This window comes from Capra hircus, chromosome 9 (genome assembly GCF_001704415.2).
Source record: "Capra hircus breed San Clemente chromosome 9, ASM170441v1, whole genome shotgun sequence".
NCBI classification, from domain to species: Eukaryota; Metazoa; Chordata; class Mammalia; order Artiodactyla; family Bovidae; genus Capra; species Capra hircus.
In genome coordinates this window covers 15775445-15789893 of record NC_030816.1, presented here as the reverse complement: position 1 = coordinate 15789893, position 14449 = coordinate 15775445, and the positions used below count along the sequence as shown (strand labels likewise).

General features: G+C 40.4%; 1 protein-coding gene across 8 annotated transcripts in view; it reads left to right on the top strand.

The window, feature by feature from the left end:
* The window catches only part of PKIB (protein kinase (cAMP-dependent, catalytic) inhibitor beta), a 120426-nt gene that overhangs the window by 69402 nt on the left and 36575 nt on the right, over positions 1–14449 (top strand). For 6 of the 8 annotated variants that reach the window (XM_018052996.1, XM_018052998.1, XM_018052992.1 and 3 more), the window contains one exon: positions 6568–6637. The exons of the other annotated variants lie outside the window; for them this stretch is intronic. The gene's annotated coding sequence lies outside the window, so the exon portion shown is untranslated. The remainder of the gene's footprint in view (positions 1–6567; positions 6638–14449) is intronic. 8 annotated transcript variants of the gene reach the window in all.

The window sequence follows — 14449 nt, the reverse complement described above, 5'->3', positions numbered from 1 at the left end:
CCAAAATACTGGAGCTTCAGCTTCAGCATCAGTCCTTTTAATGAATATTCAGGGTTGATTTCCCTTTAGATTGACTGGTTTTGATCTCCTTGCTGTCCAAGGGACTCTCAAGAGTCTTCTCCAACACCACAGTTCAAAAATATCAATTCTTCAGCACTCAGCCTTCTTTATGGTCCAGCTCTCACAACCATACATGACCACTGGGAAGACCCTAGCCTTGACTATATGGACCTTTGTCGGCAGAGCAACGTCTCTGCTTTTTAACACACTGTCTAGGTTTGTCATAGCTTTCCTGCCAAGAAGCAAACATCTTCTGATTTCATACCTGCAGTGACCCACCGCAGTGATTTTAGAGCCCAAGAAGAGGAAATCTGTCACCACTTCCACTTTTTCCCCTTCTATTTGCCATGAAGTAATGGTGCTGGATGCCATGCTCTTAGTTTTTTTAATATTTAGTTTTAAGCTAGTTCTTTCGCTTTCCTCCTTCACCCTCCTCAAGAGGCTGTTTAGCTCCTCTTCGCTTTCTGCCGTTAGAGTGGTATCATCCACTTATCTGAGGCTGTTGATGCTTCTCCCGCCCATCTTGATTCCAGCTTGTAACTCATCCAGCCCAGCATTTCTCATGATGTGCTCAGCATATAGATTAGACAAACCGGGTGATAGCAGACAGGCCTGCCATACTCCTTTCTCAATCATGAACCAGTCGGTTGTTCCATACAGTGTTCTGACTTCTTCTTGACCTGCATACAGGTTTCTCTGGAGACAGGTATGGTGATCTGGTATTCCCATCTCTTTAACAGCTTTCCACAGTATTTATTATGATCCACACAGGCAAAGGCTTTGGTGTAGTCAATGAAACAGAGGTAGATGTTTTTTTGGAATTCTCTAGCTTTCTCTATGATCCAGCAAATGTAGGCAATTTGATCTCTGATTCCTCTTTCTTTTCTAAATCCCTCTTGGACATCTGGAAGTCCTTGGTTCACATAATGCTGAAGCCTAGAATGCAAGACTTTAAGGTTGACCTTACTAGCGTGGGAGATGAGTGCAGTTTTCTGATGGTTAGCACATTCTTTTGTACTCCTCTTCTTGGGAATTGGGATGAGGATTGACCTTTTCCAGTCCTGTGGCCACTCCTGGGTCTTCCAGATTTGCTGACATATTTAATGCAACACCTTGATGGCATGCATCATCCTTTAGGGTTTTGAATAGTTCTACTGGAATTCCATCGCATCCACTAGCTTTATTAACAGCTTTATTATCTTCCTCTATGGAAGAATGGAGGAGAACTACTAATAGCCCCAGAAAGAATTTTCACATTATACATAAGAAAAGTTGTACGAAAGTGGCCCAGTTATGGTTATGTTCTAGAGCCAGCCTGGCTCCGAAGCTCATGTGCTTAGCATTATACTGTTGTTAGTGTTAGAATCTCTCCCAGCCTTAGCCTGCTCTGACCACACTTTTTCCATATATATGTGTTATTATACTGTATTGGTGATTTTCTTCCTGGCTTACTTCACTCTGTATAATCGGCTGCAGTTTCATCCACCTCATTAGAACTGATTCAAATGTATTCTTTTTAATGGCTGAGTAATACTCCATTGTGTATATGTACCACAGCTTTCTTATCCATTCATCTGCTGATGGACATCTAGGTTGCTTCCATGTCCTGGCTATTATAAACAGTGCTGCGATGAACATTGGGGTACACGTGTCTCTTTCAATTCTGGTTTCCTCGGTGTGTATGCCCAGCAGTGGGATTGCTGGGTCGTAAGGCAGTTCTATTTCCAGTTTTTTGAGGAAACTCCACACTGTTCTCCATAGTGGCTGTACTAGTTTGCCTTCCCACCAACAGTGTAAGAGGGTTCCCTTTTCTCCACACCCTCTCCAGCATTTATTGCTTGTAGACTTCTGGATCACAGCCATTCTGACTGGCGTGAAATGGTACCTCACTGTGGTTTTGATTACCCTTCTCATTAATTGCTGCATACTGCTTCTCCCTCCTGCCTCTTGTGAGAACACACTGTCATTCATTGACATACACATTGATCTCTTTTAACCTGCGATTCTATCAGTTCTCATCTTTTCAACTCTATATACAATACAAAATTGCTGAAATTTCCGTTTTTAATTTTCTCCTCTTGTCTGAGTGCCAGGCCCATAGTTCCAGTTACTTACTCTGCAGTCCCCTTGGCAATATTGCCAGCATCTAAACTTACTAGCTCTCCTTCTCATCTGTTCTTTTGTTAATGATTCTGTGATCCAGTTCCCTAAACATAAAACCTTGCAATTGTTTCAAATCATTGCCCTCCTTCATTCACTTTGGCCTATCCCCACATTCTGTGGATTTTTCTACTTCAAAATGTTTTTTTATTCATCTGAATTAGCTAAACTATTGGTTTGACAGTTATAATAAAGTCCTGAAGTAATAGTGGATTGAACATAGTGTGGCTCAGATGGTAAAGTGTCTGCCTACAATGTGGGAGACCTGGGTTCTGTCCCTGGGTCAGGAAGATCTCCTGGAGAAGGAAATGGCAACCCACTCCAGTAATCTCACCTGGAAAATCCCATGGATGGAGAAGCCTGGTAGGCTCCAGTCCATGGGGTTGCAAAGAGTCGGACACGACTGAGCAACTTCACTTTCTTTAAACGCAGTGTAGGTTTAGTTCTGTCTTATTACAGCCCAGGTGGATGGTACAGACGTGGTGTAATGGCCTGACATGTTAGGGATACGGGCTGCTTACACCTTGTTGCTGTATCATCCCCAGGGTGGTGTCCTTGTCCACGTGGTGAATGATGGCTCACCATATAGATGATATCAAGGTTTCAAAAAAGGAAAAAGAGAAGGGAAGGGCCACACTCCCCTCTCTTTTACGGTATAACCTAGAGACGCATACATCACTTATGCTCACAGCTCACGTTTCAGTGACAAAAGCCAGTTACACGGTTGCATGTAGCAGCATGGGAGGCTTGGTAATGGGGTCCTTAGCTGTGTACCCGGCTGAACTTTCTATTTTTTAGAGAAGAGCAGAAGAGCTATTGAGAGCCCAAGCAGAAGCCTCTGCCACGCCTTCCTTAATCCAGTCTTATTGTCTCCCCCTTTGCTGGGCCTTTATTGCCAACGCTAAGATTACTCCTAGAGTCTTACAGCTGGATTTGCTGTTTGCTTACTATCAACTCACTCATTTTTCTTTTAGAGAGCCATTTTTGTTGTTGTTAAACCTCAGTTTAGTAGCCCACAGCATAAAGTCTTTTTCAAAACTCTTGATAATCTGGTCTTATTCTACCTGCTTCTGATCTGTTTCCAACTTTCATTCTTTCCTTCTTTGTTTATCCAGTGAACATGTGTTGGGTGCCTATTCTGTGTCAGGCATATAGAGTCGTTTGTTTTCCTAAGCTAGTTCATTTGAGTTCTGTGGATAGAAAACATCCTCGTGAATGTCCGTTCTCTCTCATGTCACATTGATTCATCTTCTGATGTTTGTTTTCATCTTTATAATGCTTGAGAGATTAACTGCATCGTCAGAAAACAGCCTTTCAAAACTGGGTCTTGCAGTCAAAGTCGTCAGCTTTTTTGTTTTTGTTTTTTTAGGAAGCAGATAAAGTTCACCTGATTTTTTTTTTTATATTTAAGAAAATTATTTTAATTGGAGTATAATTGCTTTATAGTGTTGTGTTAGTTTCTGCTGTACAATAATGTGAATTTGCTATATGTATATATATGTTCTCTCCCTTCCATCCCCTCATCTGACATTTTGAATGTTCAGGCCCTTATACATTTTAGAACTATGATTTGCCTTTAAAAACAAAACAAAAGTAGAAACTAATGCCCCTTGAAGCAGCTATAACTAGATATAGTAGCTCATTGAAATTGTAAAACAGCTCAGTGCAACCATTGACTAAGTATTACCTCATGGAGTTCTCTAGTTGCGTATTTGTTCTCAAACAACTTCATCTTCAGTCCTACAATCCTAGGTATGATAGAGGCAGACATTTATTTAATATAACTAAGCAGGCGTCATCTTTATATTTGTATTTCATTTTTTTGGAGAAATTGTCAGATCAGGCAGGTCCAGGGCTAGGGCGATGTACATGAAGCCAAGCTGTATAAGTGCAGTGTTAGATCTGTCTGAAGTGAACAGGATCCTTCTTTATGCAGAATTTGCATACTGACATGCCTGACTGCTCGTCATGAAAACTTTCAAGTTAGTATAGATTTAAAAGAATAAGTATTCATTATTTTATCAAACCCTAGAAGCAAAGAGTACCTTAAATCTTACCAGATCATACTTTTAAAATGGATATTTGGAAATGAGATCTGATGGGGATGTGCAGGGAAGCCAGGCCATGAAAACAAGGCAGGGACATCTACAAGGAAGACAGTCCAGGGTCCAGGGTCAGTCATTCAGCTGCTTTATCTGTTTCATTGTCTCAGAACAGCTACTCTCGTTCCCTCTTCAGCATGGTAGCTTTATCTCTAAAATGGCAGTGTTGTCGAGTAATTTTCAAACTACATTTGTGGAGGGAGAGTTGAGGTGGAAAAAGACAGAGTGGGTAGAGACTGAAGCTGTTTTAGCCAGAGCGGTTCTGTTGGTATCTATCTTACATATTGGCCACCTGCTGAAGAGTTCGTTTGGGAAAGAAATATTTTAAAATAGTTTGAAAATCACTGAATTAGCTGATTTGCAAGATCTATGCTAATTCACAACCCTGCATGTGCGTGTACACTAATATGATGAATTTCTGCTGATCCACTTACATCTTGATTTGCTCCCCTTGAAAAGCTTGTAATAACATTTGCTGAAACCATCGGCCTTTTCCCCTTGTGAATCTCTTAGTAGTTACATGTATATCACCAGGTTTTCCCTAGATTTAATGGTAGTTACAGGAGAGATAATGGAGAGAAATTAGATCCTATCTAGTAGCAAGGTCTTCTAAATTCTGCATCCAACCGGGAAGTTCAGGAAGAACATGACAGAACACTGAAGTTATATTTACAGAATTCTTATTTGATTTAAATTTCTGTTAATGTATTTAACATACATGTCAATGATAATATAACAAATTATACTTTTCATTAGAATAGTGGTACTTATAATTTATAAACATGAATTTTCATATATAGGAGATGTGTGCTGAAAATGATTTGTTGGTGATGTTAAAAGCATGCCACTCTTCTTAAAGCCTTTTCAGAAATTACTTTTCTTTTGTTGGTAGTTTTTGATAATTGATAGTTTAAAGGGTAAGTAGAGAGTCTCTCAGTCTCTTAATCTCTAGTGTATTTGTGTTTAGCATATCACCCATAAATCTGAATTTTGATGTCTGTGAAGAATCAAAAATTCATATAGATATTATTTTTATTTATTTATTTATTTATTTTTAGGATATTATTTTTAAAGTCCATTGCATGAATATATTTGAATATAGCATAAGCTGCAAAGAAGTGAAGAGGGAAAAATAACTGTCAGTCTTTCTTTCTTTTGATTCTAGTAAAATAGGAAGAGATAGGTGGAAATTCATAAAATAAAAACAAATTTTAATCCTGGAAAAGGTGTAAAATTACAGAGATTTATTAAATGTACATTTAAAGAAATAACAGTGTTATGCTTTTTAAAGACTAACAGTGTTAAGCTTTTTGCCTAACTGATTTTAAACTGGGTTCCTATTTGCAGTTTCTACTAGATCTTTGCTGAGAGCCGTAAGCAAATGTTTGAAAAATTAGGACTACAAAAGTATTTTTCTTAATCTTGCTCTTTTGGGGTGCATATTTGCATTGTATTACATAAATTTTGAAGCTTGTAAAATTTTTGCTTTGTTACTACTTCCCATATGATCATTTTTTCATTTATTTTTCTCTTCCTCTTCTCAGTTCCGTTTATCTCATCTGAACAAATAGGACTCATTTGAAGGAAAACAGTTTCAGATACACAGTGAGAGGAACAGAGGAAACCATATAGGAAGCTGAGTAGAGGAACGTAGTTGAAAGATGTCTGCTCTGGGTTTTAAAATTCTTCCGCAGTAATACATATGCGTTCAAGCAGCCCTGAGTCTGAAAAGCGCCTCACAAAGCTTGACATTCAACTGATACCTATTGCATCCCCCCTACCATGTGCAAGGCAAATGAATCACAGTCTGTGCCCTCAAAAGGCTTTAAGAAATTTGTGTGAGGTGGGGAAGGGAAGGCAGGCACTAATCAGAAATTAACAAGATAGGTGATAGGTTCAACAGTAGAGATAGACTAGAGTGTTTTAGAGCACAGAGGAGGGAGCCTGCGTGATGACCTTCTCAACTTGACATTCATCCCTAATTGCACTGTTGTAGTATAATTGCATTTTGTAGCTGGCAGTCCTAGGTACTAACACTTGTTATTTGAAATGAACCCTTTTGACTTTTAATAGAAAATTTTGTTGTAGAATTGGAGATTCTACTTTTCTCAAGAAAGTCAAACAAGTCATGATGTTTACCAGTTTAAAGTTAAAAGAGGACAAAATGATTGAAATTTGATGATCTAGATGGATTTTCACCTTATCTGCTTTTTCATAGTCTTTTTTTTTTTTTTTTGATTTACAGGAAAAAGGGTTTGTCAGAGTTTCTTCCTACAGCTGTCTTAGAAATAGCAGCGTATTTTAATCAGATATTTGTAAGTATTTTTTTCATCTTTACTTAGGAAATTAGATACTGATTTTGTGGAAGAAATGGCTCCTTCAGTAAAACATTTGACAAGATACAGTGATACAATCTGAGTTGGCATGCGAAATTCGAATGGGAGCAAAGCACACACAAAAGTCACCCTTCAAAACACAAAACAAGGAAAACAAATCCTCAATCAGAAAACCTTCAACAAATCTATCAACAGCTACTGAATGTTTAGTTATTTTTTTTCGCAGTTTCTCTTTCTTAATGTCATTTTTCTTACTTTTCCGCTTTGTGAAAATATCTGTGTGTTCACGCATTTTAGAAAGGCTGTAACGTCAATGTGAAAGGAAGAGGAGAAGAGTAGGATATGAACAGAGGAAGGGGGAAGAATTTGAATTCTGTTAAAAATTGTGTGGTTGTGGACAACTTTGTCTTTTCCATTAATGATTTTAATGAATTGTTTTTAAAAAATCAAAGTTAGAGCTTGTAATAGCTATAATCCATTTGGTTTCATCATATTTATGAGATACCTTCTATTGTGCGATACCAGGTACTGGTCAACATAGGAATGGGGAATCTGGGAGATCCTTTTTACCTCAGTGTAGCAAGAGATCAAGACCAGCACATCTTTTCACAAACAAATTTTATTAGACAAATTGAGATGAATCAATGGGGGCAGAGAGTTTTGTCCTAAAAAAATGTGTTTGTAGTAGTAGCATTTTATATTGTATTCCCTGAAAGATGTTTTGAGTCTAATGTAGTCCTGTTCTAGCATGTTGAAAGGCATACAGTCTAGGGTCCATGGTATAAAGATAGATTAATGAAGCAGAGTTAGATAATTAAGGTCTAGAGGTGATTGGGCTCCTCACCAAGTGGGTGAGACCCTGCACAGCATATTTCTGTGCTTCTCACCAGCTAAGATTTGTTTCAAAGGTTGTTGACTAGAAGTGATGACTACCTTGGATCATTTTAGGATTCGAGGGTATCCCTTAAATTGTTGTTTATTAGTTACTAGTCCTTACATCTTGGCTAATCTATGATTATTTTTAATGACATAAACATTTATGATGTAGGTAATTGAACTGGAGGCATATTGCTAACTGAGGCATATTGCTAACTTGCTTCCCTAGATAAGATCTCAGCAGATGGTTTAATTAAAAGGTTGTACTGAACTCTTTAATTCCATATTCTATAGCAGTATAGGCTGTTCTTTAGCTATGTGGCATTATTTTTCAGTTCTTCTGTATCCATTTATGAATCTCATGGTTCTGGAGAAATTACCTGAACTCTCTACTGCTTCAGTTTGTCAGTAAAATGAGGGTAAAAGTGCTTGTATCACAGTTTTGTTATGGGAGTAAACAAGATGATGAAATATGATAGGAATAATAATGATGAATAGACCTCTCTTGCAGTCAGAACTTCCTGTTTCCACTATATTGTTCAGTAGACTTTGAGGTCTTCATTTGAAGACCTGTATGATTATTTCACTTGTCAGCATATGTAAGTTATTTGTAAAATCACTGAAAGAATTGTTAAAATGCAGATTTGGGGCCATCTTCCCAGATATTTTTGCCAAGCATCTTAGATAATTTACATAAAAATGATCTACAGGCTACCCTTTGAAAAACACTATTTTTCCTTTGTAAATGAGCCCCAAATTAGTTGATCACCAAAGACACGTGAGAGCCTTGTAAAAAAAAAAACCCAGGGTTCCATCTTAAAGATTCTGATTTGGTAGATCTGGTGCAAGGCATCAGAGCTTGTTTTTCAAAAGTTGCCACAGTGATTTTGATATTTGCAAACTGCTGCTTTACAGCCTTACTCTATCTCTAATTTTTTATTCATAAAACTTGTGGCTGTGCTTGCTGTGTGTGGATGAGGGAATATCATGATGGATATGTGCTTCAACTAGTCTAGATCGAGTTACAGGAGTGAAAAGGATGAGATTAGATGTCTGCATTTGCAGTCATTACCCAGATTTACAGTCTTCTTACCCTTGGTTGTCTAGCTGCATTAGTAAATCCAAGTGCTTACCCCCTGTACTAAAGAATTTCTACATGAGAAAGTACTGTAGGAAACCATCTAGTTCAAACCTTTCATCACACAGAGCAGGAAAATGAGGCCCAGAGCTTTGCCCAAGGCCACGGGCAAGTCTTGGATCCACACTTGGATTTCTGCCCCCAGCTCAGTTCCATTTCCATCACACCAGCTGACTGCCACGTCAGGAACCTGGGCCGCCTGTGAAGCCAGTTCTTCTAGCGTTGACTGTGGGTAGGCTTCCCAGAGGGTAAAAGCACTCTGTGACTGAGCTTTCCTACTTACCTGTCCAGCTGTCTGAAAGTGAACGTTTTCTTTTCTGACTCCAGTTCTCCATCCTGAATAAAAAGAAGCTGGAAGGTCACTGGGGGACTGAGGTTCTTGCCAGGAGAGGCAGCCTGTTCCAGCAGTGACAACATCATCTCAATTGCCTTCTTGAGTCTTCATCTTAGCAGAGCCAACTGTGCCTTTTTTCAAACTCCAACAAATCTCTAGATGACAGAGCCATCATCATTTTAGTCTGTCTTCTTGCATCATTTTTTCCCTTGGCATCACTTCAGTTGCTCTTATTTGGACACTGTTCAGCTCTGAAGAGCCATTTTCTGTGTGTGTGTGTGTGTGTGTGTGTGTGTCTGTGTCTGTGTTAGTTCCTCAGTTGTGCCCCACTCTTTGCGACCCCATGGACTATAGCCTCCAGGCTCCTCTGTCCAAGGGATTCTCCAGGCAAGAATACTGGAGTAGGTTGCCACTGCCTTCCCCAGGGGAATCTTCCTAATCCAGGGATCAAACCCAGGTCTCCCACATTGCAGGCAGATTCTTTACTGTCTGAGCCACCAGGGAGGCCATTACAGTCCACAAATATTAAGTACTACTACTGTGTCCCCAAAACAGTCTTGGGTATCAGAGATGTCAAATGAATCCAGCATGGTCCTAGTTTCAGAAAAATTCACAGGATCACAAGGAGGGAGGGCAGGATACAAAATGCTGCGGGAGTGCTCGAGAGCATCACAGGAGCCATGGCTACTACTTTTCAGGGGAGTCCAGGAAGCCTTTTGGTAAGAGGGGGCATTGGTCGGCTTTGAGTACAAAAACTATAACCCTCGGTATAAATGCACAACATTTTGCAACCACGTGAAGAGAATGTTTTGAAGGGTTAATGAAGAGAGCAAATGTAATTGAGATTAATAAGGCAAATGCCAGCATGATGGAGGGAAGGGAATACTGCAACACGCAGCCAAAGGCCTGGGTCTTCTCCTCATGGTATCATGCCTAACCTATGTGGCCTTGGCCAGTCCAGTCAGACTCCTTAGACTTCATTTGACTGCTTGCTCAATTCATTCATGTAATGAAATTCATGTTTTAGGCTGTTTTTCTTGCCTGGAAAACCCCATGGACAGAGGAGCCTGGCAAGCTACAGTCCATGGCAAGAGTTGGACACAGTTTAGTGACTAAGCCACCACCACCATGTACTTGGGATACAGTCAAGTGAAGCCAAAATGCCTCCTGAAGTGTTTCCTGAGCTGAAGCTCAGTGTTGAGTAGAGGTTGACCTAGTCAAGAGAAACTTTGGAAGGAGATGCTCCAGCCAGTGGCCTGAATGTGAAGGTGAAGGGAGTATGTCTGGGAGTCGTAAGCCCTGGATGGGGAGCAGTTCCCTTCACATACCTACCTGAGGTCATGAAGGCAAGACCTAAGGCTGGGGAGTAAGCAGAGTGTAGATCAGGGAGGGTGTGGCTAGTCCTGCTAAGGAACTGGGCGACATGTTCTTGGCTTAAGGGGAGTAGTCAGAGAGCTGAGATAGTCATGTTTGCTTGGCTGGTGTAAAGAATGGACTCAGTTCAGTTCAGTCTCTCAGCCGTGTCCGACTCTTTGCGACCCCATGGACTGCAGCACACCAGGCCTCCCTGTCCATCACCAACTCCTAGAGTTTACTCAGACTCATGTCCATTGAGTCGGTGATGCCATCCAACCGTCTCATCCTCTGTCGTCTCCTTCTCCTCCTGCGCTCAATCTTTCCTAGCATCAGGGTCTTTTCCAATGAGTCAGCTCTTTGCATCAGGTGGCCCAAGTATTGGAGTTTCGGCTTCAACATCAGTCCTTCCAATGAACATTCAGGACTGATCTCCTTTAGGATGGACTGGTTGGATCTCCTTGCAGTCCAAGGGACTCTCAAGAGTCTTCTCCAACACCGCAGTTCAAAAGCATCAATTCTTCAGTGCTCAGCTTTCTTTATAGTCCAGCTCTCACATCCATACATGACCACTGGAAAAACCATAGCCCTGACTAGACGGACCTTTGTTGGCAAACTAATGTCACTGGAGAAGGGAATGGCAAACCGCTTCAGTATTCCTGCCTTGAGAACCCCGTGAACAGTGTGAAAAGAATGGATTAGAGAGCAACAGAATGGAGGCAGGATAATGAGTGAAGAGAGCCATCTAATCTAGACAGGCTGGCGCCCTTCACTGGGGTAGTGAACGAGGCAAAACAGAGCCGTTGGCCCATCAGTTCAAGAGCTATTTAGGGGATAGACTTTGCACGACTCGCTGATCATGGAAGGTGAGAGACGAGGGTGTCTGCTGGGTTTCTGACTTGTGCAGCTGGATGGGTTATGGTGCTGTTCACTGAGAGAGAACACTCAGGGGGAGAAAGAAGCTTCAAAAGGAAGATGAATATCTCTAACAGGAGGGGATGAGACCCGCTGGTGTGTCCTGGGCTCTTCAACATTAACTGGCTTTCCATGCTGACAGTATCACACACATTGTCCCACTTAATCTTCTCAACTGTGGGAGGTATTATTATGTGTACTCAAAAGGTGTGGGAGCCAAGGCTCAGAGAGCTTAATGCCTCACATAACGTCCCTCAGTTAACAAGGAACAGAGGCAAAAGTTCAGCTTAGGATGCTCAGCTGGGTGTATTTCATCCTAAAGCACACATGCCTTCTATTCTGTCACTCTGTTTTCCTTTTAGCTCTGACACATTTAATTCTGTGAAAATAGGTCACTCGTGAAACCCACATAACTTCAGACTTTCTGGGTTGTTAAATCGAAGGCATAAACTTTACTTTCTAATTTATTATTTCTCACTTGGAAACCTGCAATTCCTCCAAACTCACCTCTGGAATCCACTCTTCTTTTCCAACCTATTCCATTTACTGTAACCGAAATGATCTTTCTTAAAGTTCAATTTTGATGGTCACACTGTTGCTTAAAAGACTTCAGTGGCTGCCCAGCGCTTCTGGAAGAGTGGACCGAATCCTTAACATGCCGCAATGATGTAGCCCCTGTTAAGTGAGCTACTCTGTCTCATGATATTTCCTACCTTCTTCTCTGCGTTTGGGCTACACGGGCCTTACTTCAGTTCCTGAAATGTGCTGTGCCCTTCTCTTCTGCTTGAAATACTCTCTTTCTGCTTCTATACCAGCTGCTCTTATCTCCGTATCTCTGCTCATATTATTAATGCATCAGGTCCTGATTCACTCACACAGGTCCTCATAATTTTTCATCTAAGACTTACCACAGTTTGTGTTCATACATACATTTGTGTTGATTATTTTTTTCTCATCCATTAGAGTCCATGAAGGTAGTTTTGTGATTCTTGCCTCACATATCATTGGCACTCAGAAGATATTTTCCAAGCGAATTAATAAATTTATAAATGAATGAACATGATTGTGGATTAATTTGTGTTTGATTTTGTATTGGTATATTACTGTTCAGAATTGAAAAAGAACCTATTTTTGACTCCTAAAATAAACTGAGTTTGGGTCACATACAATATTGTTTTTTAATACCTCAGTGATGCAGTATTTCCCCTGATACTATATTTTATTTGCTTTCCCCTATCTGAAGTCAGTTTTCCTTTGCTCGATAAATGAAGCTAATTCCAACAGCATAGGGGTAATTACCGAATTGACTTTTTTTTTGGATTAAACCAATTAAACCAAGGCAATTAAAACTTGGAAATGGCAACTATAAAAGAACAATATGTCATCATTCAGTGTTCCAATGAAGGATGGAAATATGTTATAATTTGTTTTTAAATGTCACATCTTTATTGCACTTGCTAATTAAATGAGACTTTCCATCTCAGCCTTGCTGGAAATAATTTAGAGTTTTCAGAAGTGATAGCTTATGTTTTTCCCCTCAAGAATGAGTCTCTGCATGTGACTATCACAGTCTAACAAATGAGGCTTGGATAAGCCCTAGGAAGGAGGTCATCAGTGTGAAAGCCCACAGCCAGAGACTGGTGGTGGGCTGTAGGTACTCAAAAGAAGCTCCCAGGACTCCAGGCTGAAAAAATGATGGGACTGTGAGAAGGACTCTCTCATGAGATTGTTTTACATTTTATTCTGCTCATATTCTGAGACCCCCTGGAAATGTCTACTGAACACTGGCAATCATGGTTATCTAGCTTTTCCATCTCTTGAGAGCTATCTGAGGGGCTTAGATTATACAAGTGTTAAATAATTTTTTTAAAAACTCAAATAGCCTTATTATTCCAAATGGAAGAAGGGGGGAATTAAAAGTAGGTGGAGAAAAGCTGACATGTTAGTGATTAAAGTTATGGTTGTTACCGGAGACAGGGATGCTGGCCTGTAGGGCCATAATTTATGATACAGGGCAGTGTTTGCCAGTAATGGGGATTCTGGTCCTTTAGAATTCTATAGAATTAGTAGAGAGGTCTACAAAGCCATACATCTGTGTCTACACAAACACTGTCTCCCCATAGCATAAATACTTGTTGTTGTTCAGTTGCTAAGTAGTGTCTGACTCTTTGGGACCCCATGGACTACAGCCCTCTAGGCTCCTCTGTCCATGGGATTTCCCAGCCAAGAATACTGGAATGGGTTGCCATTTCCTTCTCCAATCATATATACTACAATTTTCAAATGTATATAGATTATTATTACAAAAATGAGTTAATTTCCTTAAAATATTTATTTCATAGTACCTTTCCAACTGTTAAATATTTTCTCAATCAACAGATACCTGAAACATATAGGCTCCTGAGGAGTCATCTCTGAGGAGTCATCTTGCCTCAATAAGCACACTTGTAGCTCCCACACTCCAGGATGCACAGTCTGTTTTATTTGTTTGTTTTCCCCACACCTGGCATTGCTGAGAATCCTTAGATCCTGTGAGTCTATTCTGGGTGCGAGTTGTCACTTTTTCTGGTCTGGTGCTCTGGTCTCCCTCTTCACTGTTTCCTGATGTCTCCAGAAGCTTTTTGATGCTGCTGCAACTCTTCCTAATCTGTGTCATCTTAGGTTGTCTTCAGGGTACTCCTTTTGTTGCCGAAAGCTGAGATATTACTAAGATGGTTGTCTCCAGGCGAGAATACCGGAGTGGGTTGCCATTTCCTTTTCCAGGGGATCTTCCCCACCCAGGTTTCAAACCTGTGTCTCTTGAGTCAGCAGGTAGAATCTCTACCAACTGTGCCCGCTGGGAAGTAAACTTTACCAAAGACTTGAGGGTAAGAGGGGAGAATCATTATGTAGAAAAAGGACGCCTGGAGTTAGATATTCAGCATCATTACTACATGACTCCATTAACTGTGCCCATTCACAGGGGTCCCCTGCTGGCTGGCTCTCTCCTTAGTGCCAGCCAAACTGCTTTGTTTCAGGTGTCTGCCCAACTTCTGCAGGCAAGGTTACTTCAGTCTTATTCTGCCTCTCTGGAATCTAGGCTAGAATCTCTCTATGCATAGATCAGTTTATGTTACGATTGTTATTTTTTGGCATTTATACCCCAATAAATACAACTTTTAAGTTACAACAGTAA